At 41.0% G+C, this 23,220-nt stretch overlaps 1 long non-coding RNA gene across 1 annotated transcript; it reads left to right on the top strand.

Annotated features, from left to right (window-relative positions):
* The first annotated feature begins 228 nt into the window (after positions 1–228).
* On the top strand, positions 229–22,029 carry LOC134359135 (uncharacterized). The gene is made up of 4 exons (XR_010021045.1): positions 229–360; positions 1,281–1,448; positions 2,164–2,249; positions 21,938–22,029. It is a non-coding gene; the product is annotated as an uncharacterized LOC134359135 (long non-coding RNA).
* The last annotated feature ends 1,191 nt before the right edge of the window (positions 22,030–23,220 follow it).

Raw genomic sequence — 23,220 nt, forward strand, 5'->3', positions numbered from 1 at the left:
TGGAAGAATAGAAAGGAGATAGTAGTGTGATCACTTGAGTCGAGTATAGTATTTTGCCAAGGGATTATCTAAGGGTTCCTCAGCTTGATCTGGTATCCACATACTCTGGTGCAGTGTGGACAAGATTAAGTAGTGGCTGTGGCGAGTGGCTGGCCTTTTTGGTTGTTCAATATCCCCTTTCACAGCTGCTGATTGCTCTCTGTTCATTGACTGTCTTCTTCCCCTTACAGATGCTAGCCGACACATAGAGTTCCTCCAGCAGTTTGTCTTCAGCTGAAAATGCCTGTTGTCCTTAGCAGCGAAGGGATAATGACAGCGTTTCTCAGTCTGCACAAGAATTGAGGATCCTGCTCAAATTAGGTACTTTGGGATGCTTTTGACTGAATAATAAGAGTCCACTTTGCTTCAGGTTAAAATGAAATGTTTACTCAAGGGGAGCTGTGGACAGAAGACTAATCCTCATCAGATGGAGATCTTGAAATAACAATCGGAAAAGGGAATGCTGCTGAACAGGCAGGCCAGTTACATACCACTGAAGTCTATAACTCTAGAGTAAGTAGTCATCCAGCCATATGAAAGGTGTGGCAAAAATAAACATTAGTTAAAGCAACTCGATGTAAGGTGGACAAATGCCAATAATAAAATGGAATCTACCCACACACACACAGAAACAGCAAAAAGCCCAAAGCCACACCATGGCACCAGAGAATCAAAAAAAGATCAATGCACCCATTAAAATACAGTGCTCAATGCACTGGATTCATCTAGAAACCTAAGGCTAACTATGCAGCTCAAATGGACACATATGTAGAGAAGATGCTTTTCCTTAATACAATGAACAAGGAAAAACAAAAAGCAAAATCCTGGTGTACTGGATGAAAGATTTAAAAAGCGAATCTGATCTAGACAAAGATGTTTTGATAACTTTGTTCTCTTCTGTATGTGATCTGGAATTCACACAGAAACCTATAAGGAAGTTAAGTTCAGGTCTCAGGCAGTATATAATCCAAGCAGTATTGCAAGATGAAGCCAATTTCCCTTGAAAATTATAGAAAAAGGAAATGCAGAAAATTCTCAGAACAACATCAACCTGAAATAATAATGTTGTTTCTTCCTATATAGACATTCAATGCCTCTTTTATTTTCGCTTACTTTTCATTTCATTTTTCCAGTATTTGCTGTGATTGTGCAGTGGCAAGGTGGACTTTAAAATCCAAAAATTGGTAGCATTAAAAAGACTGATATTCTAAACACCGCATGTGCTGGTTTTAATTTTGCAGATTCCTGTGTTTCTGAGACCAAGCTGAATCCCAGCTTCAGCCAAGCTGCAAGCGGTGGGCAGTGGCTTTACCATTTACAAATCAGTACGTCAGCACGCCTGGGATCTGGCCCACTTTCTGACCCTTCTACTGGATTCCTAATAGAGATGACACAAAACCTCTACTGAAGTAAGTCAACTGTGATATTGCATTAAGTGCTAGCTATGTTAGTTGAAGACAAGTTAGATGCTCTTCAGTGATTTTGGAATGCAATGTCCTGCTGTCAGTATGTGACATATATTTCATAGCAGTTAAGGTTAATAATTCATTCCATAACCACTAAATACTCTAGGAGCCTGAAGCTACTCATTAAAACTTGCTGACTGTGCTCAGTCAAGCAAACTGTTTCAGCCATGTACACTGGACCAACTACCCGTATCACCTCAAGTCATCTTCAGCAAAGCATAGATGCTGGTTCTTCAAAGTATAAAATAATCAAAAACAGTTATTGCTTCTTAAAGGCACACTTGTTCAGACAACAGAAATGTTTTTTGAGTCATTGGTTATATTGGGGCAATTTTATGTCACTCATTCCACAAGGACTTGCCCTTGGGTTTTCTGAGGAGTTTAGTACCATAAATTACTGTTATCCAACTATTGAAATATTGAGTTATCTATAATGCATCTGGAATGTGTGGGAAGGAATAATGCATCTCCACAACCAATAAGGCTGAAGAATTATTAATGTCTGAACCAGAAAGTGTTGGAATATATAAAACTAGCTCAGATTGTGATATAAAGAGAAGGAACAAAAGACTAGATTTGGAGAAAAGTAAATTATATTTTAAAACAACTTTACATTCTCAAGCAATGAGATGTCATGCTTGTTGAATTTAATTTTCAGAGCTAGAGAGGAAGCTTGGGAGAAATGGAGAGCTTCCAACTGAAATAAGAAGCATTAACATCTTCTTGCTGTTATATATTAGACAGGTACAGTAACGTTCTGATGTTGTATGTGGTTCACTGTTGAACCATATCTTTCAGCAAGATACCATTCTTGGATAGGCAGATGTCCTGTAAATCATTAATTAATTTACTCAACTGCAGACATGTGTTCACTGGAAATTGTTGTAGGAATAATATATTAAGGATGAACTGTGAAGGTAAAGTTTCTGCTATAACATAAGGTGGAAATGGCACGTTTTGGAAGAGCATCTGTGCGATCTACACAGGTGTGCACATGTCCTGAATGTACTTAATTACCTGACGGGGGGAAGGGGGAAATGGGATTGCTGTGGTGGGAGTTCTGTACTCTGCTTCACACCTCCATGCTTGACTTCAAGGAAAGATCAACAGAAAACTTGATGATGATGTTTCTTTTATCTTGCTCCAAAACTATGATATATGTTAGATTAGCAAATCCCATCAGGAAATTCTAGGCCCATCATTTTCCACTTGATGATAATCACAAGTTTGAATGTTTTTTCGCTACATTTTACTTTCATCCTTGACAAGGAAGCATATTGTAGCAGAGATTCTGTACTTTTGTAATTCAGCATTTGTACATTTTAAAAGATATAATTACTTATTTGGATTGCATCTAATTGGTGTTTGCAAATTTTTGTCAGATCTTTTCACCTACAAATTTTATCTCAGATTGGTAAACTTATTTTGGCTGCCTGATGTGTTGTCATAGCTGGTGAAAATTGATTATAATCAAGCTTCTCTAACTTAAAAGCCCACTTCATGTAATGATTCAGTTCTAGAGAGAGAATTATCACTAAGAGGCATGAATTAGCACTGTTGCAACTATGTTTTGTAGCATGACAATAGTGGCAGATCCAAAGTTAGTGTGAAGATTGACAAATAAACCATTTGGTTATAAAGACATGATTGGGTTTAAATTTTAGTTCTGTTATTGCTTCGGTCAAATTATCATGATGGGACCCAATATAAAACATTTGATTAATTTTGCTCTAGATGACCAGTGGAAAGGAAAAGGTGCCTGAATTCATTCTCACCTCTCCCCCAAGCATAAACAATAACTTGCAACCTGATCCAAGTAGGACATGAATGAAAAGTCAAATAACTTTCAATTAAATTATTGTATTGTCAATCTGTTAAGGGCAGACAGGATTTTAATTGCAGCCACCAAACAGTTAAAATCCTCAGCAAGGTTTCTGAAGATCATTTGGTGCCGCTGGTGTTCTCAAAGAAAATATCTTGTAAATTGCAGGTATATCAGCGCTTGTTTGGCCAGTCACCCTCACATACAAATTGGCCCTGATTATGTAAGCCAGCAAACTACTCCAATCTGTACAGATAGACCATTTGATCAGCACTATCAAGGAGCAAGCATTTACAATTACAACACAACACAATGGATCTTGTCTTTTATTGTAGTGAAACATTCCTATGCATCTTGCAAGTATCTGACAACAAGAGTTTAAAAAATGAACTAATAATTTCAAACACTTCTTAATGTGTCACAGTCTGATGAAGACATTGTGAAGTACATAACTGAGCTGCAATAAAGCTGAAATGTTTATTATTGTGTATTTAATATTTCCTCCGCTCTGGTTCAGTGTTTTTCCTTTCAATTAGTTTTTATGTTTTGGAGTTACAAAACATATAACAGAGGCAACAAGGAAGTCTTAAATGAACCCAAGATGGCTACCTATCTGTTGAAGTGCAGTAAGATGTTTGAGTTAAAGAAAGCGCTGTGGGAGACAGCCACGTTTAAAAAAAGGGCAAAAAGCAGACAAGTTCACAGGTTCATAAACAAAGAGCACTGGGTGATAATAGTTATAAATAAATAAATATCTAAATGGCTGGCTACATTGGAAAGATGAATGTATTCAATTTCACACAAGATAACTGGATATTGTATACTGAGTGAATAGAGCTGTATTTTGAAGCAAATTAAATAGCCAATGAAAAGTGTGTGCCACTTTTGCTGAATGCATTGGGTTTAAAGGCATATGATTTGCTCTGAAGTTAAGCTGCTCCAAACAAACCAGCAAAAATGAACTTTGCTGCAATTACTTTGTGAAAGTAATGCAGGAACATTTAGAACTGAAGCAATTGTTGATTGCAGAACAGCTTTGGCTTCATAAGTGGAATCAAAAGGAAGAGGAGCTGAATTGAAGAAGTTGATTGAGCATCGTCAGTTCGGTGATGGGCTTAACGATGCACTGAGAGATCGTTTAGTTTGTGGAATTTTACAAGAAAGCATTCACAAAAGGCTCCTAACTAAAGCACAACTTATATTTAGAAGAACAGTTAAATTAGTTGTATCAATGGAAACAGCAGACAGAGAAGCAATTGAGTTGCAGTCAGGAATGAAAGTGAGCGTGAACAAAATTGCACATCTAAACAGAAAATGGCCTGGCTGAATAAATTATTTTATCATTGTGGCAGGGGCTCACATACATCAGACCAATGTAGGTTTATAGGTGATTGTTGCAGAAAATGCAGCAAAATAAGACACATATAAATAGAATGTTGGGCAGACAGAAATAAATGGACTGCACAGGGAAGAGAAAAAAATCAAGTTGCAATTTCAAAAAGAACATTAATCTATATACTCTTAATGAAAAATCTGATAATGATGAGTTTAACACAAGACTGGGCAGCCTTGAGATTTACAATCTGAAAACTAACAATAAAAAAGCAATATGGCTTATACCAGAAGTGAATGTTAAATTAACTAAAATGGAATTGAACACTAGCTTGGCTGATTCAGTCATTCCACAAAATGAGTTTGAATGCCATTTCTAAGATACTGAACAGAACCCTGCAGATATCCAACTTATGGTGGAGAAAAGATAACTCCTGTGGGAATGACATTTATAACAGTGAAATACAACAAGCAACAAGCCACAATATGCTTGTATGTGGCAAAACACAGGAGGGCCAGCATTTTGAGGTTGTGATTGGCTGAAATAACTACAAATAGATTGGAGATACATCCACCAATTGCATTCCACATCCCCTACAGTAGAGTCAACTGAAAGCAAATTAAAAAAGGTACTGGATGACACCAAAGATGGCATTGGAAAACTGAAATGGAAATGTCCCATCCAAGTTTTGCTAAGTCTGTCCGCTTCCTTATAACATCCATGATAAAGTAGCTAGTGAATTAGATCACATGGAGGCTGAAGGAGTTCTTTCCAAGGTTGAGTGGAGCCCATGGCCAATGCCAATGGTCCCAGTAGCCAAGATGAATGGGCCTGTCAGGATACATGGTGATTTTAAAGTCACTGTTGTATAATTAATATTTCAGTTATATTTGAGTAATCTTGTATATATATTGATGGTTTAAGCATTCTTTACAGGTTAATTAATTATGAGTTAGATGTAAATATATGTTAGTTGCATATGTCATCATGCTACCACCTGATACATAAGTGCCTGGCTTAAAGTAATTTGGACTCCCGTATCTTACTTTGAATTAGTTTAGAGTTTTGAAGTTATAAAACATAACATTGGTGATGACGAATTTTTAAAACAAACCTGACATTGCTATCAACTTCTTGCAGTGAGACGTTTGAAATAAAATAAAACGTAACAAGGAACAGTCGAGTTACAAAAAGTACATTTTTCAGAAGGGAGGACACGATTGAGTTTGTAAGAAAAATAAAGAATTCATAAAGAGAAAGTACCAGGTGACAATAATCATTTAAAAAATCAGAAATCAGATATCGGAATGATTGGCACATTTGATTGCTCAACAGGTAATTGGCTCATGAGCTATTGGAACATAATCTTGAAGGAAATGAAATAGCCCACAAACAGCAAGTAGCAATTTTGTTGAGTTGATTGGGTTTAAAGATACATAATTTGCTCCCACCAGAACACCAGAACTGAGCTTTCTTGATACTGTCAAAGTACTGCAGAAACATTTAGAACCAAAGCCATTGTTGATTTCAGAATATTTTAGGTTTCATAAGTGGAATTAAAAGGAAGGTGTGCCCATTTCAGAGTACATGGCTGAATTGAATAGATTATCTGAGCATTGTCAGTTTGGTAATAGGCTTAATGATATGCAGAGATCATTTAGTTTGTTGAATCTTACAAGAAAACATTCAAAAACTGCTCCTAACTAAAGCACAGCTTTCATTTAAAAGAGCAATAGAAATTGCTGTTTCAATGGAAACCATAGACAGAGATGCAATTGAGTTACAGTCAGGAATGAAAGTGGACGTGAACAAAATTATATAATCTAAATAGAAACCTGCCTGGTAAAACAAGTTGTGTTACCATTGAGGCAGAGGCTGACAGGATTATGTAGCCTTGAGATTTACAGTGTGAAAATTAAAAATGAGTTGCTGCTACATGATAGGCTGATTAGATACTTGCATTAATGAGCAAGTGTACAGATGTGTCTAATTAAATGGCCACTGAGTGCATACAGAGGCATGCAAAAGTTTGGGCTCCCCTGGTCAAAATTTCTGTTACTGTGAATAGCTAAGCGAGTAAAAGATGACCTGATTTCTAAAAGGTATAAAGTTAAAGATGACACATTTCTTTAATATTTTAAGCAAGATTACTTTTATATTTCCATCTTTTACTGTTTCAAAATAACAAAAAAGGAAAAGGGCCCAAAGCAAAAGTTTGGGCACCCTGCGTGGTCAGTACTTGGTAACACGCGCTTTAGCAAGTATCACAGCTTGTAAACATTTTCTGTAGCCAGCTAAAAGTCTTTCAATTCTTGTTTGGGGGATTTTTGCCCATTCTTCCTTGCAAAAGGCTTCTACTTCTGTGAGATTCTTGGGCCGTCTTGCATGCACTGCTCTTTTGCTCTGATGATGTTTAGGTCGAGGAACTGTGAGCACCAGGGCAAAACCTTTAGTTTGTGCCTCTTGAGGTTGTCTATTGTGGATTTTGAGGTTTGTTTAGGATAATTATCCTATTGTAGAAGCCATCCTCTTTTCATCTTCAGCTTTTTTACAAACGGTGTGATATTTGCTTCGAGAATTTGCTGGTATTTAATTGAATTCATTCTTCCCTCTACCAGTGAAGTGTTCCCCGTGCCACTGGCTGCAACACAAGTCAAAAGCATGATTGATCCATCCCCATGCTTAACAGCTGGAGAGGTGTTATTTTCATGAAATTCTGCACCCTTTTTTCTCCAAGAATACCTTTGCTCATTGCGGCCAAAAAGTTAATCAGTCCACCGGACTTGTTTCCAAAATGCATCAAGCTTGCTTAGATGTTCCTTTGCAAACTTCTGATGCTGAATTTTGTGGTGAGGGTGCAGGAAAGGTTTTCTTCTGATGACTCTTCCATGAAGGTCATATTTGTGCAGGTGTCGCTGCACAGTAGAACAGTGCACTACCACTCCAGAGTCTGCTAAATCTTCCTGAAGGTCTTTTGCAGTCAAACAGGGGTTTTGATTTGCCTTTCTAGCAATCTTATGAGCAGTTTTCTTGGTCTTTCAGACCTCAACTTTACCTTCACGGTTCTGTTAACTGTCATTTCTTAATTACATTACAAACTGAGGAAACGGCTACCTGAAAACGCTTCACTATCTTCTTATATCCTTCTCCTGCTTTATGGGCATCATTTATTTTAATTTTCAGAGTGCTAGTCAGCTGCTTAGAGGACCCCATGGCTGCTGATTGTTGGGATTAGGTTTGAGGAGTCAGGGTATTTATAAAGCTTTGAAATTTGCATCACCTGGTCTTTCCTAATGATGACTGTGAATAAGCCATAGCCCTAACAAGCTAATGAAGGTCTGAGACCTTGGTAAAAGTTATCTGAGAGCTCAAATCTCTTGGGGTGCCCAAACTTTTGCATCATGCTCCTTTCCTTTTTTTCACTCTAAAATTGTACAAAACAAAAATATGATTATGAAGACACGTAGTCCTCTTTATTATTGTCATTTAGTAATGCATGCATTAAGAAATGATACATTATTTCCTCCGGTGTGATATCACAAGACACAGGACAGATCAAGACTGAAAAAACTGACAAAACCACATAATTATAACATATAGTTACAACAGTGCAACAATACCATAACTTGATGAAGAAGTCCATGATCACATAAAGTTCAAAGTTTCTCAAATGTCCCACATCTCACGCAGACGGGAGAAGGAAGAAAAATTCTCCTTGCCATGCCGACCACAATCCGACTCTGAATCATCCGAAAACTTCGAGCTCTGATCAGCTCTCCGACACCGAGTACTGAGCGCCATCTCTGTTCGAACGATTCGACCTCCTTCTCGGTCGCCAAAGGCTGGCAAGGCCGGGGATTTGAGGCCTACCCTCCTAAAGATTTCCGACCACACAGTAATGACTGCAGCGAACGGGCGTTTCAGAAATTTCTCCAGATGTTCCTCTGTGCTTTCACGTCCGTTCTCCATCAAATCAGAATTGTCCATGGCCCCTATTTAACAGATACGATATCATTTTTCACCGGAGGGCTGCGCACACGCAGGCGCATCGCCATCTTCTCCTCCCGCCTATAATAATACACTAATCTTGCTTAAAATGTTGAAAAGAATGTTTCATCTTTAACTTTATGACTTTTGGAAATCAGTTCATCTTCTGCTCACTTAACTATTCACAGTAACAGAAATTTTGATCAGGTGTGCCCAAACTTTTGCATGCCACTGTATATAGATTACTGTAGCTCCACCCTTTGGGCTCCTGATGAAAGGTCTCTACCCAAAATATCGACTCTTTATTCCTTTCCATAGCTGCTGTCTGAACTGCCGAGTTTCTATAGCATTTTGTGTGTGTTGCCTAATATTTGCTGTTTGTGTTTCAGATCCGCCACAGCATTTTCATATCACCAGCATTTGTCATGAAATTTGTTGTCTTTGCAGCAGTAGTACAATGCGATGTATAACAATAAAATGTGAATTACAGTATATATATACTAAATAGTTAAATCAAATAAGTCGTGCAAAAATTGAAATAAAGGAGTAGTGAGGTAATGCTCATGGTTCAATGTCCAATCAAAATTCAGATGGCACAGGGGAAGAAGCTTTTCTTGAATCATTGAATTCTGTGAAAGGTTTGCCACCTTTGAAAAAGTGGTCACAAAAAACATGCCACGTTTTAGCAGAGGATCAGCTTGCTTTCCTGTTCTGTATTATGGCAACCTAAATAAAGGTGCAGTGAGAAATTCTGCATTCTAGTCTTTAAGGAGGATGGTCAGATTTCCTTTCCAGCCGAGAAATGGTGAGATTGTGCATCACTCCTGAAGTTTGGTAGGTTGATGTTAGATTAGATTAGATTATATTATGAGGACACTCAGTCCTCGTTTATTGTCATTTAAAATGCATGCATTAAGAAATGATACAATGTTCCTCCAGTATGGTATCACAGAAACACAGGACAGACCAAGACTAAAACTGACAAAAACCACATAATTATAACATATAGTTACAACAGTGCAAAGCAATACCATAATTTGATAAAGAGCAGACCATGGACACGGTAAAGAAAAAGTCTCAAAGTCCTGAAAGCCCGATCATCTCACACAGACAGTAGTAGGAAGAAACTTTCCCTGCCATGAACCTCCAGCACCGCAACCTTGCAGATGCAGCATCCTGGAAGCACCCGACCACAGCTGACTCTGAGTCCGTCTGAAAACTTCAAGCCTCCGACCAGCCCTCCGACACTGAGCACCGAGCACCATCTCTGCCGAGCGCTTCGACCCCGGCCCCGGCTGCCAAGCAACAGGCAAAGCCAAGGACTCAGGGCCTTCCCCACTGGAGATTCTGGATTGCACAGTAGCAGCGTCAGTGAAACAGGCATTTCAGAAGTTTCATCAGATGTTCTTCCATGCTTCTCACATCTGTCTTCATCAAATCAGGATTGTGCACGGCATCCTACTTGACAAATAACAGATATTCATCACCGGAGTGGCCGCTGCGCGCTGCGTCGTGTCGCCATCTTCTCTTCAGGTCTGATGTTTGATTTAGTTTGAAGGAAAAAATATTCAACAATTTTGTTGTGAGTATTGACTTATTTGAAGCTTTGAAGGAAGCTTGTGAGGAAACAGAAACAGGAAGGCAATATTCAAGCAGGTGAAGGTGCCAATGTATTCCTTAGCTGTTGTTACTATCATCTGCCATTATTTTTCACATCAGACTGTGTTCATTTAAGTATGATGCAGCAAGTGCTCGGGTACAGATCCAACTACAGGATGCTTGAGGGGATGCATTTTCAAGCACAAAATAAATATCTTTCTTTAATGAATGACGGCTCTTTTCTGGAAAGTCCAAGGAGGAATGGAGAAAAAAATCCTAAAAACGTCTTCCTTCATTCTTAATTGACATGCTACATCTTTGTCTCCATTTCTTAGTATAAAACATTCATTAAATCGATCTTCTTCTTAATACTGATAATGTATTCCCAGCACCCCAGGTACTTGGATGGGTAGTTATGTTATGCTTTCCACTGTGTTCATCCACGTACTGCCGGAGGTTTTGGATACAGCCAAGTAGAAGGCAGAACACAAAGTTTGACCCCTTCTCCCGTCTTCAACCCTCCTCTTATTCATGGACACCCTGCTCTGGTCTTCTGCCTGCTCTGGATCTCTTTATCGTTAACCGCCAATGGGACATCAACCGTCTCGAATTCACTGCACTTTGTCCCCATTCCAACCTCACTCCTTCGGAACGCTCTGCTCTCCACTCCCTCCGCACTAATCCTAACCTTATTATTAAACCTGCCGATAAGGGGGGGTGCTGTTGTAGTCTGGTGTACTGACCTCTACCTTGCCGAGACACAGTGACAACTCACGGATCCCTCCTCTTATTTACCCCTCAATCGTGACCCCACTAAGGAGCACCAGGTCATTGTCTCCCATACCATCACCGACTTTATCCGCTCAGGGGATCTCCCATCCACTGCTACCAACCTTATAGTTCCCACACCTCGCACTTCCCGTTTCTACCTCCTACCCAAGATCCACAAACCTGCCTGTCCTGGCAGACCTATTGTCTCAGCTTGCTCCTGCCCCACCGAACTCGTTTCTGCATACCTTGACACGGTTTTATCCCCCCTTGTTCAATCCTTTCCTACCCATGTTCGTGACACTTCTTACGCTCTTAAACTTTTCGATGATTTTAAGTTCCCTGGCCCCCACCGCTTTATTTTCACCATGGATGTCCAGTCCCTATATACTTCCATCCCCCATCAGGAAGGTCTCAAAGCTCTCCGCTTCTTTTTGGATTCCAGACCTAATCAGTTCCCCTCCACCACCACTCTGCTCCATCTAGCGGAATTAGTCCTTACTCTTAATAATTTCTCCTTTGGCTCCTCCCACTTCCTCCAAACTAAAGGTGTAGCTATGGGCACCCGTATGGGTCCTAGCTATGCCTGCCTTTTTGTTGGCTTTGTGGAACAATCTACGTTCCGTGCCTGTTCTGGTATCTGTCCCCCACTTTTCCTTCGCTACATCGATGACTGCATTGGCGCTGCTTCCTGCACGCATGCTGAGCTCGTTGACTTTATTAACTTTGCCTCCAACTTTCACCCTGGCCTCAAGTTTACCTAGTCCATTTCCGACACCTCCCACCCCTTTCTAGATCTTTCTGTCTCTGTCTCTGGAGACAGCTTATCCACTGATGTCTTCTTTTAGCTGACTGACTCTCACAGCTATCTGGACTATTCCTCTTCTCACCCTGTCTCTTGCAAAAATGCCATCCCCTTCTTGCAATTCCTCCGTCTCCGCTGCATCTGCTCTCAGGATGAGGCTTTTCATTCCAGGACGAGGGAGATGTCTTCCTTTTTTAAAGAAAGGGGCTTCCCTTCCTCCACTATCAACTCTGCTCTCAAACGCATCTCCCCCATTTCACGTACATCTGCTCTCACTCCATCCTTCCACCACCCCACTAGGAATAGGGTTCCCCTGGTCCTCACCTACCACCCCACCAGCCTTCGGGTCCAACATATTATTCTCCGTAACTTCTGTCACCTCCAACGGGATCCCACCACTAAGCCCATCTTTCCCTCCCCCCCCATGCTTTCCACAGGGTTCACTCCCTACGCAACACCCTTGTCCATTCGTCCCCCCCATCCCTCCCCACTGATCTCCCTCCTGGCACTTATCCGTGTAAGCGGAACAAGTGCTACACATGCCCTTACACTTCCTCCCTTACCACCATTCAGGGCCCCAAACTGTCCTTCCAGGTGAGGCGACACTTCACCTGTGAGTCGGCTGGGGTGATATACTGCGTCCGGTGCTCCCGATAGGGCCTTCTATATATTGGTGAGACCCGACGCAGACTGGGAGACCGCTTTGCTGAACACCTACACTCTGTCCGCCAGAGAAAGCAGGATCTCCCAGTGGCCACACATTTTAAGTCCACATCCCATTCCCATTCTGACATGTCTATCCACGGCCTCCTCTACTGTAAAGATGAAGCCACATTCAGGTTGGAGGAACAACACCTTATATTCCGTCTGGGTAGTCTCCAACCTGATGGCATGAACATCGACTTCTCTAACTTCCGCTAATGCCCCACCTCCCCCTCGTACCCCATCTGTTATTTATTTTTATACACACATTCTTTCTCTCACTCTCCTTTTTCTCCCTCTGTCCCTCTGACTATACCCCTTGTCCATCCTCTGTATCCCCCCCCACCCCGTCTTTCTCCCCGGATCTCCTGTCCCATGATCCTCTCATATCCCCTTTGCCAATCACCTGTCCAGCTCTTGGCTCCATCCCTCCCCCTCCTGTCTTCTCCTATCATTTTGGATCTCCCCCTCCCCCTCCCACTTTCAAATCCCTTAGTCACTCTTCCTTCAGTTAGTCCTGACGAAGGGTCTTGGCCTGAAACGTCGACTGCACCTCTTCCTAGAGATGCTGCCTGGCCTGCTGCGTTTACCAGCAACTTTGATGTGTGTTGCTTGAATTTCCAGCATCTGCAGTATTCCTGTTTGCGTTTTTTTTACACAAAGTTTGTAGTCCTCTTTTTTGAAGGCTATACAGCTCCTTGTGTGAGATGAGGCTAAAAGATAATACTTTACAAGATCACTCATTTACATTAGTGACAGGCGCACCACTGTCAGCAAGGAATCAGAAAAAAAGTTGAAAGATTGGAAATAACAAAAGGGGAGACTGCAAAATAATTGTACACAGTTAGCAGTAATCATTTCCTAGCAAATCCAAAGCAAAAAGATACATGATTACTTTTCTCCAAATGACTGGCAATTAGAAGCAAAATTAGAATCAGGTTTACGGTCACTTACAAGAGTCAGGATTATTTTTTGTGTGGCAGCAGTACAGTGCTGGGATAATAAATTATCATAAGTTACGCTGTCATACTCTGATCTGATTTACAGATCACCTACTTGCATTTCTACAGGGATTAATTACCTTGGGAACACATTATGCCCATAGGACAATTTATCTCATGAAAGATGCATTAAATTTTCCATTTCCTATTATGCATTGTTGAGGAAATACGTCATTCTAGTCATCATCAGCGTTGCCTTTTGTGTATTTGTGGTAACATATATTTCTGATTTCCATGGAGTTGTTATAAACACCATAGTCTTGTGGCTTCTGGCAAGGAGAGGTAATCTTCAGAAAGCATTGAGTCTTTTGGTAAGAAATGGAATTACTTCTTTAGAAAGAGGTTACATCGGGCCAGAGAATGCTGAACGTTGTGGGTAGAGTTAAGAAACTGCAAAGGTAAAAAAAAATTATGGGAATTATATATAGGTTTTCAAATATGATTATGATTATGAAGACACGTAGTCCTCTTTTATTGTCATTTAGTAATGCATGCATTAAGAAATGATACATTATTTCCTCCGGTGTGATATCACAAAACAGAGGACAAACCAAGACTGAAAAAACTGACAAAACCACATAATTATAACAACGCAAACAACAGAAATTCTGCAGATGCTGGAAATTCAAGCAACACACCTCAAAGTTGCTGGTGAACGCAGCAGGCCAGGCAGCATCTCTGGGAAGATAGATACAACAGTGCACAATACCATAACTTGATGAAGAAGTTCATGAGCACAGTAAAGTTCAAAGTCTCTCAAATGTCTCACATCTCACGCAGATGGGAGAAGGAAGAAAAACTCTCCCTGCCATGCCGACCACAATCCGACTCTGAGTCATCCGAAAACTTTGAGCTCCGATCAGCCCTCTGACACCGAGTACTGAGCGCCATCTCTGTCCAAGCGATTCGACCTCCTTCTCGGTTGCCAAAAACAGGCAAGGCCGGGGATTTTGAGGCCTACCCTCCGAAAGATTCCCGACCACACAGTAACAACAGCAGCAAACGGGCGTTTCAGAAATTTTTCCAGATGTTCCTCTGTGCTTTCATGTCCATTCTCCATTAAATCAGAATTGTCCATGACCCCTATTTAACAGATACGATATCATTTTTCACCGGAGGGCCGCGCACACGCGGTGCGCTGCCATCTTCTCCTCCCGCCTCAATAGTAGCCAAGATGTGGAGTTCAGATTGCAAAAGCTGGAAAGGGTATGTAATAAGGGTAATGTCACAATTGTAAAGGGGGACTTCAGTATGCAAGGGGATTAGGAAAATCAGGTTGGTGTTGGATTGCAAGAGAGGGAATTTGATGGATGCCTATGAAATGGCTTTTTAGAGCAGCTTGTGCTTGAGCCTACTCAGGAAAAGGCTATCTTAGATTGGGAGTTGTGTAATAATCCAGATTTTAATAGGGAGCTTAAGCTAAAAGAACCCCTGGAGGTGGTGATCATAATATGATTGTATTCATACTGCAATTTGAGAGGGTGAAGCATGAATCAGGTGTACCAATGTCGCAATGGAATAAAGGAGATTGCAGAGGCACGAGAGAGGAGCTTGCCCAGGTGTATTGGAGGGGGACACTGGCAGGGATAACGGCAGAGCAGAGGTGGCTGAAGTTTCTAGGAATTGTTCATAAGGCACAGGATAGATATGCCCCACAGAAGAAGAAGTTCTAAAATGACAGGGGTATGTAACTGTGGCTGACAAGGGAAGTTAAGGACTGCATAAAAGCCAAGGAAAAGGCATAAATGGTAGCAAAAGTGAGTGGGACGTTGGATGATTGGGAAGTTTTTAAAATCCAACAAAAGGCAATGAATAAAGTCCTGCTGAAGGATCTTGGCCCAAAATGTTGACTGTACATTTTTTCCATAGATACTGCCTGGCCTGTTGAGTTCCTCCAGCATTTTGTGTGTGTTGCTTTAATAAAGCTGTAAGAAGGGAAAAGATGAAATGAGAGGACAAACTAGCCAATAATATAAAGCAGGATATGAATAGATTTTTCAGTTATATAAAGAGTAAAAGGGAGATAAATGCTGATATTGGACCACTGGAAAATAATGCTGGTGAGGTAGTAATTGGGGACAAAGAAATGGCGGATGAAGTCAATGAGTACTTTGCATCGTCTTCACTGTGGAAGACACTAGCACTGTGCCAGAGGTCCATGAGTGTCAGGGAGCAGGAGTGAGTGCCATTGCTATTACAAAAGAAAAAATGCTAGGCCAACCGGGAGGTCTTAAGGTGGATAAATCACCTGGACTAGATAGCCTACATCCCAGAGTTATGAAAGAGGTTGCTGAAGAGATAACGGATGCATTGGTCATGATCTTTCAAGAATCACTTGATTCTGGCATCGTTCCAGTGGACTAGAATATTGCAAATGTCACTCCACTCTTTAAGAAGGGAGGAAGGCAAAAGAAAGGAAGCTATAGTCCAGTTAGACTAATCTCATTGTGGTTGGAAAAGTGTTGGAGTCTGTTATTAAGGATGAGATTTCGGGGTACTTGGAGACTAATGGTAAAATAACTCTGTCAGGATGGTTTCTGTGAAGGGAAATCTTGCCTGACAAATCTATTAGAATTCTTTAAGGAAGTAAGAAGCAGGATGGTCAAAGCAGAGGTAGTGGATGTTATTTACTTGGGTTTTCAGAAGGCATTCGATAAGGTGCCAATCATGAGGCTGCTTAACAAGATAAAATCCAATGGCATTATAGGAAAGATACATGCATGGATAGAGGAATAACTAACAGGTAGGAGGCAGTGAGTGGGAATAAAAGGAGTCTTTCCTGGTTGGCTGCCTGAGGTGTTCCTCACGGATCAAGTGGAATTGAATATAAAAGCAAGGAGATAATGCTGAGGCTTTATAAGACACTGATCAGACTACACTTGGAGTATTGTCAACAGTTTTGGGCCCCATATCTCAGAAAGGATGTGTTGTCATTGGAGAGAGTCCAGAGGAGGTTCACAAGGATGATTCCAGGAATGAAGGAGTTAACATATTGGAGTGCTTGGCAACTTTGGGCCTGTACTCACTGAAATTTAGAAGAATGTGGGGGGATCTCATGGAAACCTACCAAATGTTGAAAGGACTAGATAAAGTAGATGTGGAGAGGATGTCTTCTATGGTAGGGGTGTCCAGAACTAGAGGGCACAGCCTCAAAATTGAGGAGTGATTCTTTAGAACAGAGGTGAGGAGTGCTCAGATTAGAGAGCTTTTAGCCAGAGAGTAGTGAATCTGTGGAATGGTCTGCCGCAGACAGCTGTGGAGGCCAAGACCGTGGGTATATTTAAAGCAAAAATTGATAGTTTCCTGATTGGTCAGGGCATCAAAAGATAGAGTGAAAGGGCTGGTGTGTGGAGTTGAGTGAGATCCGGGATCAGCCATGATAGAATGGTGGAGAGGACTTGACGGGCTGAATGGCCTAATTCTGCTCCTATGTCTTATTGTCTAACTCTCTTGGAGACAGCAAAGTGCCAACTCACTCAGTTGGCCCAAAAACACAACACCGAAATATAAATCACAGGCTCAGCAGTAACAGAATCACATTTGAAAGAAAAAGATGAAGTAAATGAAGTGAAAAAGGTAGTTTCGTGAGCCGTCTGAAGGATATCACTCTTGGTTGCATTGTTTGCCAGTGCCATCTTCTTCTGGATAATATCTGAGATAATTTCAGTTCCTGGAAGAACTTGGGGGCGGGGGGAATTTGTGGATGAACATCGAAGCACAGCAAAGTCTCCAAAGCAAATATAGATCTGGTCTTAATTTCACTCTTCCAGTTTTCTTGGTGAAGATAATGTGTCTTTAATGAGATAAGTATTCCTATGGGAATAATTTGTTTTCATGGAAATAAAGTAACTGAACACCAATGCCCAGGAATGGGAAGTGGTGGATATAGCTCAGTCCATCAGAGGCAACGCTCTCCACACCAATAGAAAAAGCATCTATTATCAAAGATCCCCCATTATCCAGGCCATGCTCTCTTCTTGCTACTACCACTGGGTAGAAGATACAGGGGCCTTATCCCACACCACCAGTTTCAGGAACAGTTATTACCCTAGAACCATCAGGCTCCTGAGCCAGTGTGGGTAAGTTCACTCATCACAATACTGATCTCATAACCTACAGACTCACTTTCAAGACTCTGCCAATTACATTCTCTGTATTACACACTTCTTCGGTTGTCCATCGAAATCCCATGACGACGTCCACTCCTTTAACGGTGAGATCTTTGATGACTATACAGTCCTATCCTGGACCCACAAGCTCTGTTGCTTGTGGGACATGTATATGTAGTATTGGTGGTGGTGGTGGCAACCATGGCTGCATTTCTCCTGGCTCTCTTCTGCTGTCTTCTGGTTGTTCTTTCCATCTTCAGAATATGAACCCCGCCCCTACACAGCTGTTGCCAAGTGGTACGGTCAGCAGCAGCAGCCTCCAGGTCCTTGGGTCTGATTTTGCTCTTCCTTAAAGCATTCTTCATCTGATCCTTATAGCGCTTCTTCAGCCCTTCAGCTGGGCATCACCCTTGATGTAGCTGGTCGTATATCGCTCTGCAGGGTAGCCGACATGGGGGCATCCTTATCACGTGCCCCAGCCACTGCAGCTGACGCTGGGTGATTGTGGCCTCAATACTCCTGCAGTTGGTCTTTACAAATATTTCAGTGTGAGGCATCCGCTCAGGGCCGGTAATTCCCAGGATGTGCTGGAGGCAGTTTATGAAGAAGCGCTCCAAGGACTTGATGTGGCGGCTGTAGGTTACCCAAGCTTCACAGCTATAAAGGAGGGTGGTGACACAGATTGCTTGGTATACGGAGACCTTTGTGCAGGGACGAAGGCTCCTGTTCTGAAAGATTCTATGCCGAAGCCTCCCAAAGGCAGCTGATGCCTGTTTAATGCGGCTCTGGATGTCGTTGTCAATGCCGCTATCCTCAGACAGAATGCTCCCCAGATATTTGAAAGATGGCACTACTGACAGCTTTTCGTCACCAACAGTGAAGGCAGGTAGAGTGGGTGGGACACTGGTACTCCATTGGCAAACCACTTCTGTCTTGGTGGTATTGACAGTCAGCCCCATCCAGCTGTATGCTCTCACCGCCACAGCAAGGACAGTCTGAAGATCCTCCGGAGTATGAGCCACAAGAGCACAGTCATCTGCATACTGCAGCTCCAGGACACACTCTCCATGGAGTTTGGTGGTTGTGTGGAGCCTCCTGATGTCAAAGGGGTTGCCATCTAATCTGACGTCCACTGCCACAACGCTGCTGTCTTCAATCTCGCTGTGGAGAAGCTTGGTAACACACAAGAGGAAGATGTTAAAGAGCATTGGTGCTAGCACACACTCCTGCCTTACCCCTGTGCGTACAAGGACGGGCTCGGACTCTTGTCCCCCTATGGTCACCCGAACAGTCATCCCGTCGTGGAACTGGCGGAGGATGTTAACAAATTTTTTGGGACAGCCAAACCTGAGGAGGACCTCTCAATGAGGGCTGGTGTGTGTCTCCTGATGCCTCATTCCTGAAGTTCACAATCAGCTTCTTGGTATGACTGATATTGAATGCAAGATGGTTGTTGCAGAAATTATGATCAATTTCAATCCTATATCCTCCTCATCACCATTTGAGAATCTACCGACAACAGTTGGTGCCATCAGCAAATTTGAACTGTGCTTGGCCACGTAGTCATGAGTGTAGAGAGAGTAGAGCAGTGGGCTAAGCGTGAATCCTTGAAGTATGCCTGTTTAGATATCCAAGAGAGGAGGAGATTTTGTTATCAATCTTCACTGACTATATTTTCCCATTAAGGAAGTAGAGGATCCAATTGCAGCGAAAGATACAGAGGCCCAGGCTTTGAAGCCTGGTTATTAGTGCTGAGGAAAAGTTGGTGTTGGACACTGAGCTGAGCTCTAGTTGATAAACCATAGCCTGAAGAAAAAGAATTTCAGGATGTATATTGTATACATTTCTCTGACATTAAATGCACCTATTGAAACATATTGATATCTCTTTGCTTACATATATTTTATATTTGTTATGTAGAACCCTGGCTTTGTAACTGGTTGTATTCCTGTAATTGACTCGAACCATTCAACTTTTATTTTAAAAATTTAATGTCAAATTTGAGGAAAATTGCGAAAGATTATGTATTCGATCTGATTCATTCATCCAATGCAACAGAGTTGTGATTATCAAAACAGTTAATAGCTAATTTGACTCATAATTTAAATCAGTTTCAAAAAAAATTATGTGCACTGATCCAGGCTTCAACTCTGAAAAAAGTTTGATTTTCTTCTTAGAAATAGCCAAAATATGGCAATGCCACTAAAGATTCATAAAGATAATTGTTGAGATCATTTGTTCTAGTCACTGCATGTAGCAACCTTGTAAATGCATCCAAGAAGAACTTTTTAATTAGATTTTAGCTAATGAGCAGAGCAACACCCCCCCCATAAAGGCAATGAAATAATAAATACAATTTATACTTTAGTCTTTACAGTCTCATAATTTTGGAAAGTTGGGAATTGTGTCTGTGTACCAAATATGGGCAATTTCTTTTGAAAGATTTAAATCTCTAACCTTGACTGCTGTAATTAATCAGAGTTATAAGGTTAACTTATAAAGTCTGAATCGCCTAATTTCATGCTTTAGCAAACCTATGTTATTTTCCTTCATTGATGAACAGGCATGAACTTTACTGCCAAGACTAACTGTTATCTAATTTCCTTTATGAAGACGAAGGTTTCCCTATTTCAATCTAATGACAATAAAGATCAATTGAGTAGAAATATTTCATCTACAGCTTAAGTAGATCGCTGTGAGTGAGAAAGGATGGAAAATTAAAGGCAGAAGTCCTTGGATAATCAAAATGCTAGTGTTGGATAACTCAGGGGAAGGAAAATACATTTGGCTAATGGTAGATTATTAAGTGATTACTAAAAGCTCAAACTGCAAGTCAAAAAGGAAATACAGAAAGTAAAGGATGAAAATGGAGGTCAGAAAAGACTTTAATATCATTTGATCATTTGTAGCAACACAAAATGGAGGATAGGTGTCCCTAAATGAAAAGGAAGAAGAAGTAATGGAGATTCTGAATGGACTAAAAATTCATAATGAAGAAGTAATAGATTGTTAGATGCAGTTAGGGTGGATTAATCACTTGGCCCTGATGATATGCATCCAAGGTTGCTGAGAGAAGTGAAGGAAGAAATTGCAGAGGTTCAGATCATATTCCCCCACAAATTATATTGAGTTGAGTATGGTGTTTAAAAACAGGACCATTTACAAACACACAATCTTCAAAGAGCACTTTAAGGATATATCCAAAGAATACAGTCAATTTAATCTTTGTTGTGGGGAAATTTCTGGAAATAATGATCAGAACAGAATTAACTGTCATTGGATAGGTCTGAAGAGCATAGAGGCATGGATTTGTTAAAAGCAAGCTTAACAAAATAATTGACTTCTATGAACTTTTTGATCAAGTGCTATGTAGCAGGTTTGTCATCAAGATGGAAGTTCACAGAATAAAAGGGACTGGAACAGCATGGCTAGGATACAGAATAGCAGTGAATGCTGGTTTTGAATTGAGGGAAAGTGTGTAGTGAGCTTTCCCAGTGGTCAGCATTAGGACCACCGATTTTCTTACATAATCATGAGTTGGCAGAGCATGAGATATGGTAAATAGAGATACGCACAGCTCGGTGAATGAAACGTAATGTTGAGAAATAGGCAGACTAGATAGAAAGAAACTGTTCCCATTGGCAAAAGAGTTTGAGGCCTTAAGAGTTAAAACATAGGTGGTTGACAAAAGAATCAAATAGGGATAGGAAAATGCCCTTTTATGTGGCAAATTATTACTGGCTTAAATGGGCAGCTGGGGGTAGCAATGGAGGCAGATTCAACTGTAAGTGAATAAATATCTGAAGGGAAAGAATTTGTTTGGCAATAGGGAAAGAGTGGGGACTGGGACTAGCTGGATTGCTTTGATATTGGGCTGGTATGTAATTAACTTGCCAAAGGACTTCCTGCATTCAGTACTTCTGTGATAAGTCAGGATGATGGTTGAGGGGAATTTACAAGTAAAGGTGTTCCGATGCACTATGCTGCCTTGTTCCCATGCTGCCTAGTTAATAAATTATGTCGCCTTGGGAAAGGTTGTCAGTGAAATCTTTGTGATGTAAGAAGTTTCATTATGCACCTGACTTGGCCTGAGATGCATGATAGTTTTCTCATGGTCTGAACCCACCTGGGTAATCAAGGCTCAGTGCAGCACAAACTAGAACTATTTAAAAGTGCACTAAAATGGAGCAAACATCACCATAAGATAATATCAAACAGTAAAGAGTTGCTATTTGAAATTATAGAGGAATGATACAAAATGTAAAGAAAAGTCAGCATATATGCTAAAATGCCTTCTGTATTTCAGATTTTACCACTCTCCCACCTCACCCCTGGATAAAGGCTGTAACAATACCTGGAGCTGTAAAGTTCTTGAAAAATCACCTGATGCTATCTCACTGCACTTCACACGGAGAAAAGACTTCGCTTCTTCCTTGGCTCAAACATGGAGGAAGCTCTCGGTTATGCCTTTATTACCTATAGACTTGACCAGTCCAGTTCGCTTCTCCATGGTCTATTATAAATAACATTGAGACCTTACAGATTTCTGTAGTTAAAGTTGAAACTTATACCATCTCAATCACTCCTCATCTTAGGGCTTGCTGTTCTATTTCTTGTCAAGCAATGCCTTAAGTTTAGAATTATTTTTACTTGTCAGATTCCTGATGTTCTTTTCTCTGATCTCCTTTAGTTCTGAAAAACTCTGGGATATTACAGGGAAGATACTATAATGGATAGAAAATTGGCTGACTGGAAGGAGGCAAAGAGTGGGTATAAAGGGGCCTTTTCTGGCTGGCTACCTGTGACTAGTGGGTTGATGTTGAGACCACTCCTTTTCACATTTTATGTCACTGATTTGGATGTCAGAATTGATGGCTTTGTGGCCAAGTTTGCAGATGATACAATGATAGGTGGAAGGCAGGTAATGTTGAGGAAGCAGGGAGTCTGCAGAAGGACTTGAATGGTTTGGGAAAATTAGCAAAGAAAGGGCAGATGGAATATAGTCCAGGGAAGTGTATGGTCATGCACTTTGACAGAAGGAGTAAAGGCACAGACTATTTTTGCAATGTGGAGAAAATTCAAAAATCAGAGGAGCAGAGGGATAATAGGAGACCTTATGCAGGATTCCCCAATGGTTAACTTGCAGGTTGAGTCGGTAGTGAGGAAGGTAAATACAATGTTAGCATTAATTTTGAGAGGACAAGGATATAAAAGCAAATGTGAAATACTGAGGCCTTTTAAGGCATTGTTCAGACTACACTTAGAGTACTGAGAACAGTTTTGGCTCCTTAACTAAGATAATTTGTGTTGGCATTGGATCAATTGAAGCCTCTGGTCCTGTACTCACTGGAGTTTAGAAAAATGAGGGGGGAATCTCATTGAAACCGATCATATATTGAAAGGCCTAGATAGGGGTGATGTTTTCTATAGTGGGTGAATCTAGGCGCAGAGGGAACATCCTCTAAATAGGGGGATGTCCATTTAGAATAGAGATGAGGAGGAATTTCTTTAGCAGGAGTAGCAAATTTGTAGAATTCACTGCCACAGATGGCCGTGGAAGAGAAGGCAAGTGGAAGTTGTTGATAGGTG

The sequence above is a fragment of the Mobula hypostoma genome, chromosome 2, assembly GCF_963921235.1.
Source record: "Mobula hypostoma chromosome 2, sMobHyp1.1, whole genome shotgun sequence".
NCBI lineage: Eukaryota > Metazoa > Chordata > Chondrichthyes > Myliobatiformes > Myliobatidae > Mobula > Mobula hypostoma.